Raw genomic sequence first — 24,147 nt, forward strand, 5'->3', positions numbered from 1 at the left:
ATCTTCCAAAAATGATTACTTTCTTTTCAAGCACTTGCTTAAGTTTATACATAAAAAAGAAAAAAACTAACTGCAGTTGAAGCATTTAAGCATTTTACTCCTAGTCTCAAAAGATGAAGAGTTTTCTAATATAGCAATGTCTAACATAACATTGTCAAAAGACAGTTGAACAAAATGGTCCAGGACTGGTTTTGATGAAATAAATTTATTTAATCATTTACTATGTATTTACTTTTTCTTTTAAAGAATGACATTCATACATAAATTAATTTCTACATAAATTAATTATTTGTAATAGAAACAGTATTTATACCAAAAGATAATTTTTATATCCAGATGAACACAGATGCCTTGTTAGAACACCAAATACCATGTCATTAGCCTTAAGAAACTATATATAGAACTTAAGAGGTTATATGAGAGACCCTCTCATATAGCCACTTGGTGCATAAATGCACTCACATAGATTGCAGCAAACAAAATTTGTTTGTCAAGGGTACTAGAATTCCCATATCACATGATTTTGGTTTATTGGACCTCAGTAGTGGAAGCACCAGTTACTGCATGCCAGTCAAATCTTGCTGCTACAATATATAGAATATCAGCCTCATTTCAAATGCTGATGTCACAAATTGCAGGCTTATTAAAAATTAATTATTAACAACGGAAGCAGTATTAATATCAAAAAGTAATCTTTATATTCAACTTAATATGGATGCCTTGTTAAAACACCAAATAATGCATTATTAACCTTAAAGAACCTTCCCATTGGCAAAAATTTCTTATGTTTATCTTTGAGTTTAAAGATATATAATTAATTAAACTACTGTCAAATCTTTTCACTACTATAAGATATCATTTGTAACATATTTCCTCAACTTGCAAAAATTAAGATTCTTTACATTTAAAAATACTTAAATTCAGATCCTTACTTAAGTCATAAATTTAGTGCAGCACTTGGATCTGAAGACTTTCTAAAACCAGAAAGTTTCAGCTTCAAAATTTTGGGGAAAATTATTGACTAATTTAACAGTGACTAGAATAAGTTGGTATGTTATTTTACTTTAATTTTTTAATTGGCTTCTTTCATTGGAATATGGAATATGGCCATGCTGGGGTAACACCTACAAGAGTTATAGTTAATCATATTGACCCAGAACTTATTCTGTCCATAATTATCAAATTATTAAATTACATCTCAACAAACAGGTTTACACAGATTTACACATGCATAGACATACACATACATACACTCACATACATTCACACAGAGATATACCACCCTCACACACAGAATGTGTATCTATACAGTTTGTGCCTGCTAGATTCCGCTGCCATGGCTCAAAGTGCCATGCAACACGAGTGAACTTTTTCACCACATATGGCTATGCTTGAGCATATCATATTAGTATATATGCAGTCTAAGTTGAGTAAACTGTTGTATAAATAGCAGAAGTTTTTGTAAAATTCCTTTCTTATAAATTTGTATATTGATAATTTTAAAGTATTAAATGAGTGATCCAGTATCTTGAGTCCTCATCATTGTTTAACGTCCGCTTTCCATGCTGGCATGGGTTGGATGGTTTGATATGGATCTGACCAGCTGAGAGTTGTCCAGACTCCAGTTGTCTCTTATGACATGGTTTCTACAGCTGGATTCCCTGCCACTTAACAGAGTGTGCTAGATGCTTTTTACATGTCACTGGCATGGGTGCATTTATGAAGCACCAGCATGCAACACTGACACAAGTGTGTTTACACAGCACTAGTACAGGTGCTTTTTATGTGGCAGCAGCACCTGAAAGGACATGCCTATATGTGTGGAAGACAGAAATTTTACTTAGCTTGATGCATCTTGTACAGCAAATCTCCACATTTCCCAGTCATTTCTTTAGTGAAGCCCAGCATCTGTAGATCCTTTCTCACCACTTCATCCCATGTCTTTTTGGGTTTACCCCTTCCACAGGTATCCTCCACAGTTAGAGCTCGGCATTTTTTTATGCAACTTTCCTCTTCCACATGCATCACATGACCAAACCAGTGCAGTCTTCTCTCTTGTACACAACATCTGATGACTCTTACACACAGTTTTCCTCTTAAATCATTTACACTATGTCATGCAGGAACACTGACATTACCCATCCAGCAAAGCATGCTCACTTCAGTTCTTTCAAGCCTTTGCAAGTCCTCTGTAGTCAAAGTCCATGTTTCACAGCCACGTAACAGCTGTACATACACAGGCATCATACAGTCTGCCTTTCACTCTGAGGGAGAAGCCATTAGTTACCAACAAAGGTAGAAGCTCTCTGAACTTTGCCCAGCCCATTCTTGTTCTAGCAACTACAATTTCAGAACTTCCTCCTCCACTCTATTCCCTGCGCATTCTTAGTGCTTACTGTACCTGCACACTTGGCACATACAAAGACTATATTCTCTGTTAACCTTACTGTGATACCACTACACCTCTTATGTGTCCAAAACCTGCACTGCATACAATGTAATACAATGTATGAAGCTTCTACCAACACCCATCTTACATATCGAGTTGGGCCATCTCCCAGAAGGGACTTGTGATTTGTCTGTTTTCCTTCTTACTAGGACTTCAGTTTTTGCTACATTAATTCTAATACCCTGAGATTCCAGGTATTGCTTCCACATCCGAAATTTCTTCTTTAAGTTAGGTAGTGATTCAGCTATAAACAACATCCTTCTACCATTCTTTTACTTCCAGCTCTTATTTTGGGTTCCACACAACCTTCTGAAATTTATTTATTTGATCTTCTCTGTAATTTATGATGATCATCTGTGAGAAGAAAACATTCTTAATTCATTTGAAAAAATGACATTTTGTAAGAAATCAAAGTTAATTTCTTTGTATACAGCAATGTTGTTTTTCACAATAATTGGAACATTTACAAATAAATGTAAAACTAGTCCATACTCCTAAGGGGGATATCATACCATGATTGGGAACCACTTTTATTACCAGGAGTAAACTGTGAGTGTGTAAGAAACCATAGGGTACATCTGCAATGAGAAAAATAATGTATTTTTAATTTTACAAATTCATAGGTATGTTATTTATATTAAATTAATATTTTGGTGTTATGATTTAAATAGATTTTACATATGGGGTTTTAGAAACTGCAGCAGCAGGTGGTTTTAAATTTGGATATGGATGAAATTACACCCATGGGAAAAGGGTTTTGTCACCTCTGATATTTATACAATGGTTTGACCTATTAAAAATAGCAGTGAAATCTCCTTTAAATCATACCCAACTATTTTAAATAAAAAAGGATACATCAGACAATGTTGCTTTTGATTTACTAAGATAGGAGATGGCCACAGTTGGAACACCCATATACAAACATTAATGTCACTTCCAAAAAAGACAATCTGATTGACTAGCAAACCTTCACTAACCAACAACTTGCTCAGTGTCCAATGATCTCCAATGGGCAGTTCATTAAATGCAGTCAAAGGCAGACTTGAAGTCAATGAATGCAACCAATGTGTGCTGCCCACATCCAAGGACAATGCCAGCTGCAGCCGACTATTGAAGACCAAATCTGGCAGTGTAGGATACATGGTTTCTACAGCTGGATTCTCTACCTAACACCAACGACTTAACAGAGTGTGCTGGATGTTTTTTACATGTCACTGGCAGGATGGACAGGCCTGGCAGTGCTATCGAGAAGCGCTACCCGTTCGGGATAAACTCTACAGACATGGCTCGAGAAACACGGGGCCGACCTGCCCGAGATGTGGTCAGAGCGACGAAACCGTTCTGCATGCACTCGTCCAGTGTCCAACCCTTTCCAACCTGTGGGCTTATGTTGAATGACTGCTGTCACATGTGGGACATGTCGGTTTATCAGCCGAGTCTATCATCAATATTGTCGCACCTCCTTCCTTCAAATGGGAAGGAAGAGCTATTTTCATCATACTTGTGGCTATGGCAAAAGAATGTATCTGGTGGATGCGTCTGAAAGGATTAGAGACAAACACTTTCCTCTCTGGTCAATCTCTCATCAACTTCTTCAAGTATCACTTGAAAAAGAAAGTGAGAGTAGAGAGGCAAGTTTTGTCTTGTGAATGTTTCAAAAAAAGATGGGTGAATGTAGCAAGGATGGTACGTATGAATGATGAAGCCACCTTGAGCATAATTCTATGAAATTTAAAACAGAGAGTTACTTACTTGCAAATAAATGTGTTAAAACATGTGACATTATTGACCGAGGTTACCGTGGTCTTTTCCATAGGCTTTTCTTTCCACAGATAAACCTTGTCTGTTTCCCCCTTTACACTGTACATCATGACATTTCTGTGATACACGATCCCTATTGATCGTTTTTTTTTTATGATCCCTTTTGATCAAAAACCTACCCCACTTCTTTTTTCTTTTTTTTTCTCCCCAAAAAGAAAAGCTCTACTTTGTAATTTGTCCCCTCTGTGTTCAGCCCTATGTGGCTAATAAAGAAACATTTCTATCTATCTATCTATCTATCTATCTATCTATCTATCTATCTATCTATCTATCTATTTATCTATCTATCTATCTATCTATTTATCTATCTATCTATCTATCTATCTATCTATCTATCTATCTATCTATCTATCTATTTATCTGTCTGTCTGTCTGTCTGTTCGTCTGCCTGTCAGTCTGTCTGTGTGTCTGTCTACATCATTTCTATTTTTAAGACAGTAAGGTATGATGAAATTTGGTTGTTATTTCTTGGAAGTTGAGCAACCATGTAGGTGCTCTCCTCATTATCTTGCACTTGGCTGTTTTCCTGCTTACTGAATCCCGTTATTGATTTTCATGTGTGTTGAAGATTAAAACCTCAATGTCAAGGTTTCTTTGCTTCATTGTCTTTTTTCATTGACATGAAGCCAGAACTTTTATCATCAGTGAAAATTTTACAATTCTTAGTTTAATCCTTTCCAAAACCATTTTCTTAATAAAACATTCTGTAGTAGGTTTCAATTCATTTTGAAAATAATCAAGAAGAAATTTGGAGGATTTAGTAAATTAATGAGATTTAAGTAAATTAATTAACTAATCTAATTACATTTTAAAAAGGGATTAGAAGAAAAAGTAGTAAGAAACCTTAAAGAAGTTTTCACATGAATTTTAAGTAAGTTGAAAAGGAAACCCAAAAATAAAGGAATCAAAAATTGAAATAAAATTTACCAAATTTAAAAAGAAAAATTACATGACCATAATAATTAAATTATAACAAGAAACCTGCAGTCATTTTTAGAAATATTTTAAGAGGAAAAATAATTAAATAAAAAAATTCAGGATAGACACAGGTGTTCCATGTTTTTTCTCTTATTATTGGAATTAAGAAATGTTTTGTTTAGATACTAAGATTTTAAGGGAACTGCTGAATACAAAAAAGTGGAAAGATAAGAGAAAAGGTAGAAAGGAGGTGGTGTGTGTGTGTGTGTGTGTGTGTGTGTTTGTGTGTGTGTGTATGATCCTGTGTATGGGTATGTACATGTATGTGTGTGTGGTTTCTGAGAAGAGAAACAAACAACATTGCACCAAAGTTTAGCACCAACTAACATTATGTGGCATACTACCCTTATTGAAAGGAACTGAGAGATGGGAGTTGGTAGTTATGGGAGGAGTGAAAGAACAAAGTTATTCTTACTTTCTCACTGACCTTTTCTCCTAGTGCTTCATTCTATACATTTGAAGATGAAAAGAAGATGAAGTAGAGGAAGATAGGGGGAAAAGAATGGAGGGAAAACTGTTTTCGGCATGGTTAGCAGAGCAGAGGCATCCAATTCCGGTGCCAGAATACTAGTTAAACTACACCCATAAATGAATATTATTTCCAGCTGTTCAGTAAAGAAGAAGAAAAAGAAGGAAAATGTTTGGACCCTCAATTGATGTCAAACTCTGATATAACCTGAAACAAGTTCATTTATTTAATGTGTATGTGTGTGTGTGCACATAAAATATATATGTGTGTGTGTGCACATAAAATATATATGTGTGTGTGTGTGTGTGTGTGTGTGTGTGTGTATAAAGTACATATGTATAAGGATGTATATATATTTATAATGTATATATACATGCATGTATATGTATGTATGTATGTATATATGTATGCGTGTATGTATATATGTGTATATATATGTATATATGAGTGTGTATGTATATATATGTATATATATATATATTATATATATATATATATATATATTATATATATGTAAATGTGTGTGTGTGTGTGTATATATATATATATACATATATATATACACACACACACACACACACACACATATATATATATATATATGTATGTATGAAAAAATATAGATAGTTTATTTAAAGATATTCAAATCAATATAATATATGAAATTCATATCCCTACAGCTGTTTCTATATCCAGTTAATTCAATTAGAGAAGTTGAATTAAATTAATTTAAAATTTTCATATTGAAACTGGTTGATTGGATATTTTATCAAGGAAATACCCAATGATGAAATAACCAATTAACCAGTTTCAAAATGAAAATTTTAAATTAATTTAATTGAATTTAATTTATCTAATTGAATTAGTTGGATATAGAAACAGCTGTAGGGATAAGAATTTCATGTTATATTGATTTGAATATCTTTGAATAAACTGATATCTATATGTCAATTTCTCTGTTTTCTTCTTTTTCTCATTCATAAATATTTTAAATACCCATATCCATCAATGCAAAACTAACATATTTAGTTTTTCACTGAACACTGGTATAAACCAAAGAACTAGGATGCAAACATCCCTTAAAGGATTATAGATCCTTGGCTTGATTATATATATAATCAGCAGGAATCAATGGCAGTGATCCTTTTTTTCATTTTTATTAGCAGAGAATGCTTCAGAAGTTACTGAACACTTAGCATTTCATGCTAAAGCACTTAATAATAACAACAATAACATCGAAAAATACCTTAGGAATGAGAACCCAGGTTCGAAATTTCCTCAAGACACCTGACGAAGGCTGGAGCGTATATCAACCAAAATAGTGTGTTAACAACAAACAAGATGAGGACAAATATCTATCAAATGTAAATAATGTACATAATTCCTCATCTCTTAAATATAGAACTGTAACTGTCCATATATTAAACATTAATGGCATGTGATTGCAGTACATATATTTGAAAATTTTCTTGTGTAAAAGATGTGGCCTGGATATAGGTGTATGCAAGTTGAAATTTTGCTTATATATATATGCCTTGATATACATATGAACAGAAACACATCTGTGCAATGGTACAGTAGTATATGAGAAGACAAACATTAGCACACTTGCCATATCTTTATCTTTATCATCTTTTATTTCTTTCAGTCATTTGACTGTACCCATGCTGGGGCACCACCTTGAAGGCTTTTAGTTGAACAAATCGACTCCAGGACATTTTTTTTTTCTTAAACCTAATACTTATTCTGTTGGTCTGTTTTGCTGAACCACTAATTTATGGAGGCGTAAACACACCAACACAGTCACAAACACACACACACACACGCGTGCGCACGTGCACTCACATACATGCATGCACCCACGCACACACATGCATGCACCCATGCACACACACAATGGGCTTGTTTTAGTTTCTGTCAACTAAATCCCCTCACAAGGTTTCAGTCAGCCCCAGGCAATAATGGAAGATACTTGCCCAAGCTGTCACACAGTGGGGCTGAACACAAAACAATGTAGTTGGGAAACAAGCTGCTTACCACACAATCACATATATTTACCCAAGATATGACTTTAAACTGCAGCTATTAGTTGGGTCCTGGTTTGGGAGTTCCAGGGTTTAACTACTATTGTTCCCAGGTCTTAACCACTATTGTCCCCAGGTCTATTCTGACCCAGAGTGATAGTGTCTCTCAGGATCTCAACTATAGGTTTATTAGCAATGTTATGGGGAAAAAATTACTCAAAGCATAAACCTTTACTGCCTTGTGAATTCCTGGGGAAACTTGGGAAAGGGAAAGACTAGGGGAGTCAACATCAACAACAAATCCAAGAGTGTAGTCCCTCAGATGGTTTAGTTTCCTCTTTGACACCTTTCCAGCAACTTCAAAGTAGACAGGTGAATCTCTCTAGCCCAGTAAGATATTTCACCTAACATAAGGCCACCTTTGTGTAAAACCTACAGTTTGCTGCTCATTGTAGCCATCTTAGCCTGCTAAGCTTCTGTAGTTAGACCTTCAAGTCTAAAGAGAGAGATCAGATTTTATGAGCTGACTTTCACTTTAAAACTATTAAGCACAGGCAGGAAGAAAAACCCTGCAGTGTCAAGGATCAATTTACGTAACCACTTGAGGGCATGTCACTCTTCGTCATGGTCTTCAGACACAAAGAAACTACCATATATATATATATTATATATATATATATATATATATATATATATATATTATATATATATATATATATCTGTCTGTCTATCTCTCTCTCTCTCTCTCTCTCTCTATATATATATATATATAGGTATACACACACATATTTGTATATATGCAGAACTGCTCATGCAAATCTCAACATATTCATGTTCATGTGAACACGCTTGCATACATGTATAGATATATAAGTGCATATATCTCCCTGTATGTGTGCACGTGTGCATGTGTGTGTGTGTGCATGTGCCCATGTGTATGTATATCTATATATGTGTTGTGTGTGCATATGTGAATCTACTGATACTGATAAAGTACACCAAACTGAATAGGATTCTACAAACACATGCAATTATAAAAAGTAAAAGATAATCACTGTCATTAAAGAGAATATTAACAGATGCTAAATCATATTCAACACCAACAGAAAAAAAAATAACAGTCTAAAAGTTTAAGCAACCTGACAATGGAATTTGCCCAAACATGTCCAAAGTTTCAAAATTCTATTTCAAATAAGGACAATCTTTGAGAAAGATTATAAATGATAATAAATGTGACTGACTTTAGAGGGCAGATGGAAAAAGCTATATATAGGTTGCTACATGTATCACTGTCAGTGACATTAGCCGTTTATTAAGAACTTCATAAGGTGTAGCTCTTCTGATGTGTTTAACAAATTAAGTGGTTGCATCAATATATTGTACATTTCAGATAAACAGAGGTTTTTGAATTAATTCAGATGCAAATGTCACTTTGATAATTGAGCAGTAGCTATTGAAATTGTGGATGTCTATATACTTCAGATCTCAAATATAGTTTGAGAATGTAGTAATATTTCTTCTGAAATAAATAAGTCTTGTTTTTTGCTGTTAGACCTATAAAATCCTAGATGTAGACCATTACAATTTGTCTGGAATTAATGTAGGATTAAATTATGCATTTCAATTTTGTCAAAAAACCCCATAAAGATGTCAAAGAATTCTGTGCCATTATGTTTGGCCCAGAAATGTCATCAAAGAAAGTGATGATGTCAATGTCCATGTTTAATCATACTGGAGCATTTACTACCAAAAGCTAATGCTTTGCTATTACCTATTAACAAGAGCATCCCATGATGAAGAATATTTTAACTTCACCATGGAATATTACAATGTCTCATTTCATAGAAATGAATTTAATGAAATATTTGTTACATAAGACACAATAATGCAACTGAAAATGAAAATAATAAAAAGATCATATAGTTTATTTAACTTAAATGTCAGTCCAAACATTGTTTGACTGTTCTTACTCCTAATAAAAAACACTCACAACAAACTATAAGTACTACAAAAATCTTAATAGTAATAGTGCTACAGCAGGTGTTGTTGTTGCTGTCAATTTTATCAACAAGTTATCCGGTTACTTTGTGCCTTCAAAGCCATGCGAAGTAAGAGAGCCTTTACTTGAAAAACAGTTAAGTGTTAGTACCAGGAAGAACATCCAGCTGTAAGCAAATGCCTCAGATACTTTATTTGTCCAATCCATGCAAGCATGGGAAGACATATGTAAAACAAACAAAATATATAGAGAGAGTGAGGGAATACTTTTTATTTTGGTTATTACTTCATTAGCACATCGTGCAGGATTCACACCAGCAAAGTACTGGTATATGCCACCCTAAGTCTTTAATTGGTTCCAGGATACACTGTAGGTAACACTATTTGAAGCAGGTTCGTAGCTCGCAAAATATTTGTTGGGAGTCAAGGATAGTTAGCTCCCCTGTTGTATGTTCTAGAACAGAGGTTCTAAAAGTTTTTGACCCCCCCCCTCATGGCCACATATTACCCTCAATGCCCCCAACCCTATTTTTATGTATAAATAAATATTTTATATTTTACTAATTTATATATACTATGAATCATTTCATATTTAATATAATATTATAAATTCATAGCATCTCCCAATACACTGCCTTCCTCCCAATGCCTCTTTTTTATCTACCGCCACCCCCTCCCACCGTCCCCTTAGACACCAGCACCCACATGAACTCTCTCAATGCCCACTTTGAGAACCTATGTTCTAGAACATTCCAAGGAAATATTGGTTAGCTCCCTCTTTGCTAGCATACAAGACATAACTGCAAAACGACACACTGGAGGGCATTAAAAGCCTACTTAAGAGCGTATTCCAATTGAACTTCCTTTTTCTTCTCTAAGACATGATAAGGTAAACATCAGAGAGAGAGCCAGGCACATGGATTTGATATTCATTTCTTACCAGCAACTCGCTATGATATTCTACGCCTAGTTCTGGTCTGAAAGTAAATTTTGTAGTTTGAATTCCTATTCTCTCACTATAATCGTGGAACATAGCAAGATGTTCAGAACCTTTTTCTTCATACTAGATAACTTTATTGAACATTGTGTACTCACTGTATGAGCTTGTTTGTTACGTATGTGAATATAACCTTGGACACGAAGTTGTTCAAGCATGGACACGAGTGTTGTTATCACTTATTGCACCAGAGGCATTTCACCGCCATTGGATTAATGACTTAGTCCAATTATTAAAGTGTTGACGTTTTCATTAGCAACATCCCTCTTAGAACACGACTTAAGTCAAATTGTCCGTCTACAGGATAGGCTAGGCCTGGCCTAGCCTAAACTGCTAACAGCTTTTAAGTCTACAGACAAATGTATTAATTATTTTGTAATATAGTAAAAAGAAAAACAAAAACTAATTTAGATGGTCATGGTCTCATGCAGTGAAACTATCTAATGATAACTCTGTTCAGAAGGCTGTAATATGTCATACGATAAAGGAACACTGTACAATGTATTCATAGAACAAAGCTGCAACTTTAAATACCCTCTTGTGGCCGACTATTTAGGCAGCCACCAGCAGGAGAGATAACTGCGCCTACACTAAAGTATTTTAAATTTACCAATATGTACAATTTGGTGGTGTTTACATCACTAATAGCCATTCCCTCGTGTTGTACTTTATTTATGAATGCATTTTCAACAAGACACGGTTAATAAAAAACTATTTTAAGCTTACAAACAAATAGTTATTATTTTGTAAAACTTTAAATGGAATACCCTTCCTATAATACTTCTCTGCTGCTGGGATAAAATGATTTAAGAACCAATCTTCAAAAGTAACAACTGTAACCCATACTTTTGAATTAGCCCTCCATATAACAGGGATATCTTGGGTATGTTCTTCAGGGCATGGACGTTGTGTACATGATACACAAGCAGTGGCTTTAACTTAAAATCTTCTGCACAATTACCTCCCAATATTATAGTCACACATTCTTGTAGCCTGTAATTTTTTTTTTCCTCCTTGAAATGAATGAATGATCTGGCAATTTCTTCCAACATAATCCAGGCTCATCTACATTGAATATTTGCTTGGGAAGAAACCCGTTTTCTTCGATGATCTTCAATGTCGCAGGAAATTCCGCTGCTGCATGTTTGTCAGCTGATGCGATTTCACCTTGTTTCTTCAGGAAGTGATAACTTCTCAGGTTTTTAAATCTCATATACCATCCTTGACTTGCCTTGAACTCCACATCTATCTCATCTGGACATTTTTTTCTTTGGGTCCTCAAACAAAGACAACATTTTCATCTGAATGATTTCTTGACTAAGAGTAACATTCTGACAATTCTGCCCATCATTCCAAATAGATAGAAGACTTTCCATTCCTTCAAAGATTTTGACTTGTGTTGATGTCAGTGTTCTTCATTACTGAGGTTTCATATGTGATGTGTGTTAAAACCTTGTCCTTATTATGCACAATTTATCCTCCAACGTTATAGCATGACGCTTAGCTCCTTCACCAGGATTTTTCTTAGGAGGCATGGGGGGCAAAAATTAAAGTGACAAATGAATGTAAACGAGAGAATCTAAACGATAAACAGATGTAAACAAATCTGAATTCAAGATAATCGCGGGAATCACGATGATGTCTAACGGTAGATTTTGGAACTAGTAGTGCAACATGAGCTCCGAAGACAGATAAAGGATCTTTACCTTTTGACTGGCAGATTTAGAAAATAATTTTTTCTAACTAAACACTTCCAAACTTCGTATACTGGTAGAATGTGTCATATAAAACAACTTTTACTCTTAGCGTTTTTGAGAAAACTTTATATTTATGAAATTATTTCATGTTAAAGTTGTCGTATTTCAGTAATTTCAACCAATCAATGACGTGTATTCAGTTGAATAAAATTACTGCTGTTGTTCGTCAACAACTATTGAGGGTGTATTTTTCGTTTGTCACTGTTATTTATGACATCGTTCGTGTGTTTGTACTGGATTCAGCTTTAAGGTTTTAGGGTTAGTGTTAAGGTTTTAGGGTTAGGGTTAGGATTTTAGGGTTAGGGTTTTAGGGTTAGGTTAGGGTTTTAGGGTTAGGGTTATGGTTTTAGGGTTATGGTTAGGATTTTAGGGTTAGGGTTAGTGTTTTAGGTTAGGGTTGGGGTTGGGGTTGGGGTTGGGGTTGGGGTTTTAGAGTTAGAGTTACAGAAAAATTGAAAAATGAAGAAATTGGAGGGGTAGGGGTAGGGGGGCAAAAAAGTCTTTCCGAAAATAGTAGCTGAAAAACAGAAAAAAACTAAAAGCAGTAGAAATGCACGAACGATTATGATGGTGCCATGAAGTAAACATGCTTCAGATACACTCGTTTATTTATACAAACATAACTGAGATGAAATATGTCATAAATAACAGTGACAAACGAAATATACCCCGCCAGAAGTTGTTGTTGACAAACAACAGCAGTAATTTAATTCAGCAGAATACACGTCATTGATTGGTTGAAATTACTGAAATATGACAACTTCAACATGAAATAACTTCGTAAATATAAAGTTTTCTCAAAAACACTAAGAGTAAAAGATGTTTTATATGACACATTCTACCAGTATATGAAAGTGTTTAGTTAGAAAAAATTATTTTCTAAATCTGCCAGTCAAAAGGTAAAGATCCCTTTATGGTGTACATTTTAGCATTTACTGTATTTTAATATGGTTTTTTATGCTTTTATTCTTATTTATTTTAACATGATTTTATGTGCTTTTAATGTTTTTTAGTGTTTTTACAATTCCAATATTATTGATGGGCCAACGTAAAGTTGAGTAAAATGACTTAACTTGATTTTTATTTTTCCATATACTATTTTTGAAAACTAACATACCTTTGAGAACAACTTAAATTGTAATGACTTAAGCCAAGGTATCCCTGTATTCCAAACTCAAAAGGAGATCTGTAAGGCTACAAGGAATACTTCACAGCTCTGGTAGGATTAATATAAGCCATATATAGTGAATAATAAAAATAATGATTTAACTGAAGAAAGGAGAAACCAGATTAACATTACAATTGTTTCAATAAACAGGCGATATTTACTTCATATCTCATACAATGTTAATGGCAGCTGTAATTGTCTTTTAGGGTACCCTACTTGTACAAGATGACAGTGAGGTGATGTAGTGGATGTAATAGATATTGTTGTTTAGCACAACTTATCCTTGACTGAGTGGACTTATGATCAAAGGCATTCAATAATCACCATCTTATCTTTCGTTCAGACATAAAATGAGGACTACATTGTCCAGAGTGTGTTTTGAAGGAAATTTGGCTGCTATTTCTAGCAGATGGAGTGACCAGATCCTCTATTAGTTCATACAATAGATGAAATTAAAAGGTAAATGGTGAAGTCCTATGTGGTGCATAAATGGTTTATAACATTTCACACCCAATTAATTTGTTATCAATTTAGAAAGGTTCCAAGATCCCAAATGCCCTACTTGCACTCATCCACACTTGCTTGTAGTGGATCTTCTAGAGCATGTAAATACGATAGAACACAGAAAAAATGACAGAATAAATTACAACAGCTTTCTTTATTTCAAACATACAAAATACTCTACTTTGACTTGATCTATGAGACTTAAGAAATCACCTAAGAATGGGGACTGAGGAGGAGTAGAAAGAGGAGGAGCCTTGTCATTTTGTTTCTTTCTTATTTTATTTTCCCTTCTTTCTTTCCTTTCAGGACTATTAATATAACAAACACAAGGTGAGATAAAAATAGAGATAGAAAGAAAGAGAAAGAGAGAGAGAAAGAAAGAAAGAGAGAGAGGAAAGAGTGAGAGAGAGAGAAAAAGAGAGAGAGAGAGAGAGAGAGAGAGAGAGAGAGTCAGTTTTACTGGATGATCCACTCCATAGGTGAGAACCAGCAAACTGAGGTAATAAATGTTAAAAGGTCAGTCGTTGACCTTTACAAATAGAAATCATATTAGACACTACACAGTGTTAGCAAATTGTTTTCTGACAGGCATGTTTATTAGATTTTGTTTGTTTATTTCCTTAGTTTGTTTCCATAATTTACAAGTATGACTGTAAAGTGTAATGCTATAGATACTCTGTATTGTACATTATACAGGCTGGCAAACACTGAAAAGGTCTGAAGTGTCTCTTTTGTTCAGTTTGAGGAAAGCATTGGCATATTTCTTAGAAGAAATATGTATGTGACTGACTCTAAAGTATGTGTGTGTATAGTTGCAAATTTAGACAGGTACACATATATACTCACACTCACACACATATAATGTCATGGATATTTAGATATTTGTTCATAAGGCAGGATAGGATAGGTAGGAGCAAGGAGAAACTTATTTCAGGATTGTAACAGATTTTTCTTTCATAAAATACCGACGTCTGTTAATATTTTCGTTATTGTTATTATTGGTAATGTGTCTTTTTATTTATTTATTTGTCTCTTTCATCTGAAATCTAATTGAAGTGACCCATAAGGCTTGATGCTGCCTCATATTCAGTTTGTTAAATCTGACTGGATTTAGCTCTGTAACCATGTGAAGAAGCTGTGTAAGCAATGGTTCCATAAAACTGGTGCCATGCTAACAGAGCTAGTTAAGTGATGTCACCAAAGTGGACTTACATCAATGGACCCAAGCCAGATCCTCAACATGTGAAATTTCATGTCATTCCTTAAAACAGTTAAGTTAGATATGGTCTTTTAATTCAATTTTCTTTTCTTTTTTATCATCTTCATCATCATCATTTAATGTCCGTTTTCCAGACTTGTATGGGTTAGACAGTTTGACAGTAGCTGGCAAGTCAGAGAGCTACACTAGGCTCCAGTCTGTTTTGGTTTGGTTTCTATAGCTGTATGCTCTTCCTAATGCCAACAACTCCACAGAGTGTACTGGGTGTTTTTTATGTGTCACTGAGATGGGGGAAATTACTCTGCTTGGTGCAGTGGTCTAGCTAGAGCATGTGCTGTCTGGGGTGATCTACATACTCTGCAAAAATAATAAACAATGCATATATAAAATGCTTTCCTGCAAAAATTCCACTTGGGGAAGACCATCTCCTATCCCCTTTTAGGTATGCTAGTTGGTTGAATATCTGCTAGATATAGCAGTCAAATTTCCCTCAAATCATACCCTACTGTTTTAAATATAAGAATAGAATAAAGATAATGTGGTCCTAGATAGCTGTAAAGACACAAGATGGTCACATCTGGAATATCTTTGATCACAGATCTATTTAATTGGAGCTGATAGGGTGAGTAACATTTTTAGGAAAGCATTTTCAGTTGGTTGACATCTTGGGGAGGAACAGCTGAACAAGGGGATCAGAGTCTGAGTAGAGGAAAGTAAAGAATGTACAATGAGTGTAGCAATGAGAATGTTGAGTGGATTTGGGAGTAGATAGTATGCGACTAGATAGTTCTGAGGAGCAGAGGCAGTTGTAGTAGGTTTAGTACAGACGAAAGGGGGGGGCAGTGTGTTTGAAGGTTAGAGGTTTGTTGTGGTGAGAGTCATGACACCCCCTATGAGAATAGACTTGACCAAATGACTATAAATAGTGGCAGTCTGAGTGAGAGACAAAGAGAGTAAGCATTAATCACAGGAAGTCATAAGGTGTCATTTTGGTAGTTTGTTGGAATATTGTTTGTTGGTTTGTGTATAGTCCATGGAGAGTTTGTTGGATTGTTATGTTGTTGTTACCTAGTTTCGTTATATATATAATAGTACATGGTTATAGTGTAAAAAAGTATTGCCATAACAATTGACGATACAATATTGGTGATGAGGATTCGAAGCTCACACAGGTCAGTTAACAAATTTTTGTGAGACAAAGTTGTTAATTATGGAAGACCTATTAGCTTCTATAATACAGTTGCAAAAACAGCAGCAAGAACAGCAACAGGAGTTGCAGAAACAACTACTCCAGCAACAAGAAAAACAATGACAGTTAATGGAGCTATGCCTTAAGAAGTCCAGAAACACTATAAGTTCATTTTCACCAGACGGCGTATCGAATTCAATAACAGAATTCAGTTATGACCCAGAGGAGGGTACAACATTTGCAGTGTACTTTAGAAGGTACAAATAAATCTCTTCAGGGAAGAATGCAAGTCGTGGATGGACGACGGAAAAGTAAGACTATTATTACGTAAATTAGTGCCAGCTGAACATGAAAAATATTATAATTTCACACTACCCACAAAAACTAGAGAAATTTGTTTCCAGGGAGCAGTCAAACTACTATCAGAAATATTCAGTGATAAGAGTTCCCTATTTAACATTCGGTGGGAGTGTTGGAATCTAGTTAAAAGAGGGGGTGAAGACTTTGTCACATATGCCGGGACTGTAAACCGAACGTGCAAAAGGTTTAAACTGAAGAAATTAACTCCTGATATGTTTAAGTGCCTCGTTTTTGTACAAGGGCTTACTGCAGACAAAGATGTGGAGATACATGCGAGAATTCTCACAAAACTTGAACGAGTGGACCAAAGTATAACCCTGCAGACAGTTGCAGAGGAGTGTCAAAGAATGGTAAACATGTCAAAATGTAAAGAAAATTGAAGAGAAGGTGTTCTCACATGTACAAGCATGTCAACTGGGAAGGTATAAACAAAAAAAAGTTAAGACGAAACCCATGCTACTGATGTGGAACACTACATTTCTGGAAGGATTGTCCTTTCAAAATGCAAAAATGTTACAGTTGCCAAAAAGTAGGACACAAGAGTTCACATTGCAGAGCAAAGTTAGGAAAATCAAATATAAAAAATTGTAAAGTTTTCTCAACGGAAAGTGGAAGCGACACCAAAAAGAGGAAATTTGTACATGTAAAAATAAATGAAGTGAATATTAAATTACAACTAGATACTAGTAGCAACATCTCAATTATTAATACCAACACGGGGAAAAACATTGAAAATTACACGAGGCATGACAGGTGAAAATCTACGCTTCATAGGTGAAATATGGAGTGATATCACATTTTGGGGAAAAACCTGTAGAGCAAAAGTTTCCATGGTAAAAAATCTGTTCAGTACAGACTGTTTGGAGTTGTTTGACTTATGAGACTCCCCCACCCCATAAGTCTGTTCCATAAAAATATAAATGGCTGCCCCACCAGTGAAAATAATTCAGCAGCTGAATTGAAGTAAAAATTTAAAAACTTGTCTCCTGAAGTGCTGTTGAATAAATTAGGTCTCTGTTCTAAGACTGAAGCCTGTTTTCAAATAAAGGAAAATGTCGTACCTATATTCAAAACTAATAGAAAGGTACCATTTGCTATGCTAAATCAGTTAGAGGAAGAATTAGACAGACTAGAGGAGATGGGAATTATTCAAAAAGTAGATTATTCTAAGTGGGCAGCACCAACTGTGTGCATTAAAAAAACAACAAAATCAGGGTGTGTGCCAATCTTTCTACTGGTTTGATAACTGTCTAAAAATGTGCCACTATCCACTGCCTACTCCAGAGGCTATTTTTGTAAAATTAAATGGTAGCAAAATATCTTCGGAACTGGATCTGTCTGATGTGTGTCTGCATATAATAGATTGCCATTTTATCTGAAGGTCACACCTGCAATATTTCAACAAGTTATGGATGCGACGTTTGCTGACTGTCATTAATTATAAGTGAATCTTGTGATCAACAAGTGTGTTTTTCAAAAAATAAGAGATTACGGTTTCACACTCAGTGAGGAGAAATGTGAATTCTTTTTGCCTAAAGTTAAATGTTCAGGATAAATTATAAATAAAAATTGAAGATGACCTGACCCATCCAGGGCAGATGCAATTAAAATATGCCTCCCCCAACTAACTTAACAACATTACAAGTTTTACTTGGCCTAGCAAACTATTATCAAAATTACAGACCAAACATGCTAAAGAAAGACGCTAAATGGAATTGGTCAAATAACTGTCAAAAGGTGTTTTGGACTTGTCACTGGCTCATTTTGATCCTGCAACGGAGATTGGTGTAACTTCTGACACCTCTGAATACGGCGTAGGAGTAGTTTTGCTACACAAATGTAAAGACAGTAATACGAAGGCAGTGGTTCATGCCTTATGTGCTCTGATTGCAGCAGAAAAAACTACAGTCAGATAGAGAAAGAAGCTCTAGCAATTATTTTTGCCTTGAAAAAATTTCACAGATTTCTCCACAGTAGAAGGTTATGGCTTCAGATGGACCACTGACCATTACCATCAATTTTTGTTTCAAAGAACGGAATTCCTACCCATTCAGCAAACAGATTCCAAAAATGGAGTACACTATTGTTAAATTACAACTTTAAGATGGAGTACATTCCTTCTATGGTCATGCGGATTGTTTATCTAGGCTAATTCTGAAGAATGTGGAACCACTGGAAGATACAGTGATAGCCACATTACAATCAGAAAAGGAAATAAAAAATGTTATGTGTAATGTCATTCAGGAGTTGCCAGTGACTGTACAAGATATAAAAAGTAAATCAGCAGAGGACAAATACATCATAAGAATGAAGGAAATCTTGAAAAAGAGAAACATGAATGCGAACCATTTTTCACTCTGCAACAATGTATTACTGTACACACAAAGGGTGGTAGTACCAACTGCACTACAGAAACGGATATTACATGAATTTTATAGTGGATACCCAGGGATATCAAGAATGAAAGCTTTGATGAGGAGTTATGTGTATTGGTTGACAAAGGGACATTGAAAATGTTGGTAAAAGTATGTAGAAGTTGTGAAATACCAATCATGACCTGAGACAGATAGTCCATAGCCCAGGGTACACATAGACTAAACCAGACCAGTGAAAGGCGTGTACTACTTGATCATTGTTGATAGCTTTACCAAGTAGCCAGAAGTATGTAGGTGCAGTCAACCTGCTTCGAAGGCAACAATAAAGTTCCTGCACAAACATTTTGCTTGATACAGTGTTCCAGTATCAGACAATGGAGCACAATTTACAGGATATGAGTTCAAGAAAATCTGCAAAATGCATGCAATCAAGTGCATGTTTACCCCACCCTACCATCTGAGATCAAATGGGTAAGCAGAATGATTCATAGATACTTTCAAGTGAGCACTAAAAAAAAAACAAGGAACGAGTTAGGAAATGATGAAGCTCTAACTAAATTTGTGTGTCCAGAATAACACCCAATCTGAATACCAGTTCAGGCAAGTCGCCTGCAGAGCTAATGTTTGCTCAAAGGATTAAATCTACCTTCAGCAAATTGTTGCCAAAGGAAAAACGTATAGAGAAAATACAAAAAATTCAATAAAACATTTTGATGTTGGAGACAAAATCCATTTCAAAGTATACAAGAATGGTAAAGAGAGTTGGCAGGATAGTGTGGCCACTAAAAGAATTGGAAACATGATGTATTTAATAAACGATACCTAAATCAATTAAAAACCAGACATACAGAAGAAAGGAAGGAAATTCCAATGGAAGTGTTTTATGACATTTTCAGTTATGACCTTGAGAGAAAAGCTGGACCTAAGAAGCATCAGTTGTGGTGTGCAAGAGAGACGTTTGCGCTGGTTTGGTCATGTGGCGAGAATGGATGAAGATAGTTGTGTGAAAAAGTGCCACACCCTAGTGGTTGAGGGAACCTGTGGAAGAGGCAGACCCAGGAAAACCTGGGACGAGGTGGTGAAGCACGACCTTCGAACTTTAGGTATCACTGAGGAAATGACTAGAGACCGAGTCCTCTGGAAGTGTGCTGTGCACGAGAAGACCCGGCAGGACAAGTGAGTCCATAACCCGTGGCCTTCTACATGGGATGGAGCCAGCCTACGTATGCATACCTTCCCTTCTTGGGACACAAAACTCTACTTGTGAAGACCTGTTGAGGCAAGTGAGGATCAGAATCGAAATCGATCAATGGAAATTGCAGATGTGTTACCAGTGCCGGTGGCATGTAAGAGAACCTTCCATTTCGCGACCGTTGCCAGCACCGCCCCGTTTCGTGTCCATTGCCAGCCTCGCCTGGCCCTCGTGCCGGTGGCACATAAAAAGCACCATCCGTTTGTGGCCGTTTGCCAGCTCTGTCTGGCACCTGTGCGGGTGGCACGTAAAAAGCACCCACTACACTCTTGGAGTGGTTGGCGTTAGGAAGGGCATCCTGCCGTAGAAACACTGCCAGATTTGACTGGGCCTGATGAAGCCTTCTGGCTTCACAGACCCCAGTAGAACGGTCCAACCCATGCTAGCATGGAAAACGGATGCTAAACGATGATGATGATGATGATGATATATATATATATATATATATATATATATATAGGAGGAAAAGTGTTGGCAACATAACCAAACTTTGGGGTTGGGAGTCATCAGCGTTGATAGAATATGGGTCAGAAAGAATCCATTTTTTAGCACATTATAATGAGACAATCTAACAGGCAGCTTCCAGCTTCAGAGACTAGAGTTAGATGAAGACCAGTATATGGTCAGTTTAACCTGAGGACTTTCTGACTAGACATGGTCAAATATTTTGCTGATATCATCTGCAACAATATTGATTTTGCTAAATTTCTCAAAAGTGAGGGACTATTGCTAACAGGTCCCTGATATATCTTGCTCTATGGAAACCCTACTAATAATCAATGAGAAGAAGAAAAGACTCAAGATTTTAGAAAAGGTAGTTGTTTCCATTACTTTGAGCCACAGCTGGTTAAAAGTCATCCCAAGTGGCGCTAAAATTTAACGCTAAGCTTCCAGCTTTTATTTATGGGGCTTTAAACTTAGTAAAATGCTTACTATTGGTATTGCTTGTTCTATAGTTGTTGTTTTTATTGAATAGCACCAATCAGCTCTACTTGAACAGACCAATGACCCAGAAAGAGTAGACTCAACATTTAGGAGTAACACTAGGTTCACAGATACTTGGTGTATCAGATATATTAGTAGTACAATTATCACCTCAAACAATAGGTCCATATATATTATTTTAAAGTTCACACAAATTTTTCTTTCATATCTTCATCTTTCTTTTCTTTGACTATCTACCTGAAATTTAATACATTGGATCCAAAGTTTAATATATTTATAATCAGCTTCAATATTCATTTCTCAAACTATTTTCCTAACGTTTGTGTCTTTTATATATTCATGGAACTTTATACATTGGTAATAGTACAGTTGTGCCCTCCACCATTATGTAAATTGATAATTTAGATTGAAATGCAATTTGATCTCCATATTTAGAATGTACCACTCTCTTCTCTTCTCACTGTCTCTCTCTCATGATATATATATAAATATAAACTACACATGTACATATATATATATGTATATATGTCAAACCATTAATTCCTACACATTTTTACTCTCCATTTCTTTTTCCTCTTAATCCTTTCTGTTGAAGAGCATAGGCTCGAAAGATCAAAGACTTTTCAATTCTTCCTGAGCATTAAACTAATACACCTGCTTGTTGCTCTTTCACCTGTCTTCATCTTTTGTTTTCTGTAAATTTGAACTATATATGTCAATATCTATATCTATATATATATAAACAATACACATACACACACATATATATATATGTCAGTCATTAGAAAAGTGCTCTCCTGTGGCTAAGAGTTGTTTTGACTCTTAGTTCAAGCAAAGCTGGTGCTGATTAGCACCCTATATTACTTTAGTGACAACTGTACTTGTTGCCTTTCTGTTGTAAATTGCAAATAACCACCTTAATAATTTATACACACACACACACATATATATATATATATATATATATATATATATATGTAAACAACACACACATTTATATATAAAAAACCCTTCAACAAGTAGAACATTCAGCACGAGACATTCAGAGAGAGAAAGGTGTGTGGCAACTCTGAGTTGGGACTCATTTTTTACTCAGTAGACTGGAGCAATATGATATGATGTGCCTTAACCATAGATATAATTTTCTTCCTGATCCAGGTATTGAACCCATATCATAACTGATCATGAGCTCACTATGCTAATCACTAGGCCAGACGTCATATCATCATCGCAATCATCATCATCGTTTAACCTCCACTTTCCATGCTGGCATCGGTTGGCTGGTTTGACTGGGCACTGGTGAGCCAGATGGCTGCACCAGGCTCCAATCTGATCTGGTAAAGTTTCTACAGCTGGATGCCCTTCCTAACACCAACCACTTCAAGAGTGTAGTGGGTGCTTTTACATGCTAGTCAGATGGTACTGGCAATGGCCATGCTCAAATGATGTTTTTACATGTCACCTGCACAGGAGCCAGTCCAGTGGCACTGGCAATGCCCTTGCTTGAATGTTGTATTTCATGTACCACTAGCACGGAGGCCAGTAAGGCAACGCTGGTAACGATCACACTCGAATGCTGCTTTTTATGTGCTACCGGCACAGGTGCCAGCCAGTGGCCCAGGCAGCGATCACACTCGGGTGGTGCTCTCAGAACTCCAATTGCACGGATGCCAGTCATGCAGTACTGTCATCGAATTTGATTTCGATTTCACTTGCCTCAACAGGTCTTCGCAAGCAGAGTTTAGTATCCAATGAAAGAAAGGTACGCTTAAGTGGGCTGGTTACACCACTACCATAGGCCGTGGGTTATGGTCTCATTTGGATTGCCGGGTCTTCTCAAGCACAGCATATTTCTAAAGGTCTCGGTCACTAGTCATTGCCTCGATGAGGCCTAATGTCCAAAGGCCGTGCTTCACCACCTCTTCCCAGGTCTTTCTTGGTCTACCTCTTCGACAGGTTCTCTCAACTGCTAACGTGTTAAATTTTTTCACACAGCTGTCCTCATCCATTCACATCACATGACCATACCAGCGCAGTCGTCCCTCTTGCACACCACATCTGATGCTTCTTAGGTCGAACTTTTCTCACTTACACGCTATCGAGTAGGCAAACTGACATTACACATCCATCGGAGCATACTGGCTTCATTCCTTGCAAGCTTACACATACCCTCATCAGTCACAGCCCATGTTTCACTGCCATGTAACATGGCTGTTCGTACACATGTGTCATACAGTCTGCCTTTTACTCTGAGCGAGAGTCCCTTTGTCGCCAGCAGAGGTAAGAGCTCTCTGAACTTTGCCCAGGCTATTCTTATTCTAACAGCTACACTTTCAGTGCATCCTCCCCCGCTACTGACTTGGTCACCTAGGTAATGGAAGCTATCAACTACTTCTAGTTTTTCTCCCTGGAATGTGGCAGTTGTTCTCTGCACATTTTCAGTGCTTATTGCTCCCGAGCATCTGCCACATACAAAAACTATCTTCCCTGTTAGCCTTCCTTTGATATTACTGCACCTCTTATGTGTCCATAGCTTACACTGGGTACATCTTATAGAGTTTCTACCTACGCCTTTTCTACAGATCGAGCAGAACTATCTACCTGAAGGGATTTGGGGGTTTTTCTGCTTTCCCACTTATTAG

The 24,147-nt window shown here is 36.1% G+C and overlaps 1 long non-coding RNA gene across 1 annotated transcript; it reads right to left on the minus strand.

Annotated features, from left to right (window-relative positions):
• Window positions 1-2,230: 2,230 nt before the first annotated feature.
• Window positions 2,231-23,905, minus strand: LOC118766940. The gene is made up of 3 exons (XR_005002845.1): window positions 23,865-23,905; window positions 21,442-21,447; window positions 2,231-2,368 (listed from the first exon to the last, which is right to left on the minus strand). It is a non-coding gene; the product is annotated as an uncharacterized LOC118766940 (long non-coding RNA).
• Window positions 23,906-24,147: the final 242 nt, after the last annotated feature.

The sequence above is a fragment of the Octopus sinensis genome, linkage group LG18 (assembly GCF_006345805.1).
Source record: "Octopus sinensis linkage group LG18, ASM634580v1, whole genome shotgun sequence".
Classification (NCBI taxonomy): domain Eukaryota; kingdom Metazoa; phylum Mollusca; class Cephalopoda; order Octopoda; family Octopodidae; genus Octopus; species Octopus sinensis.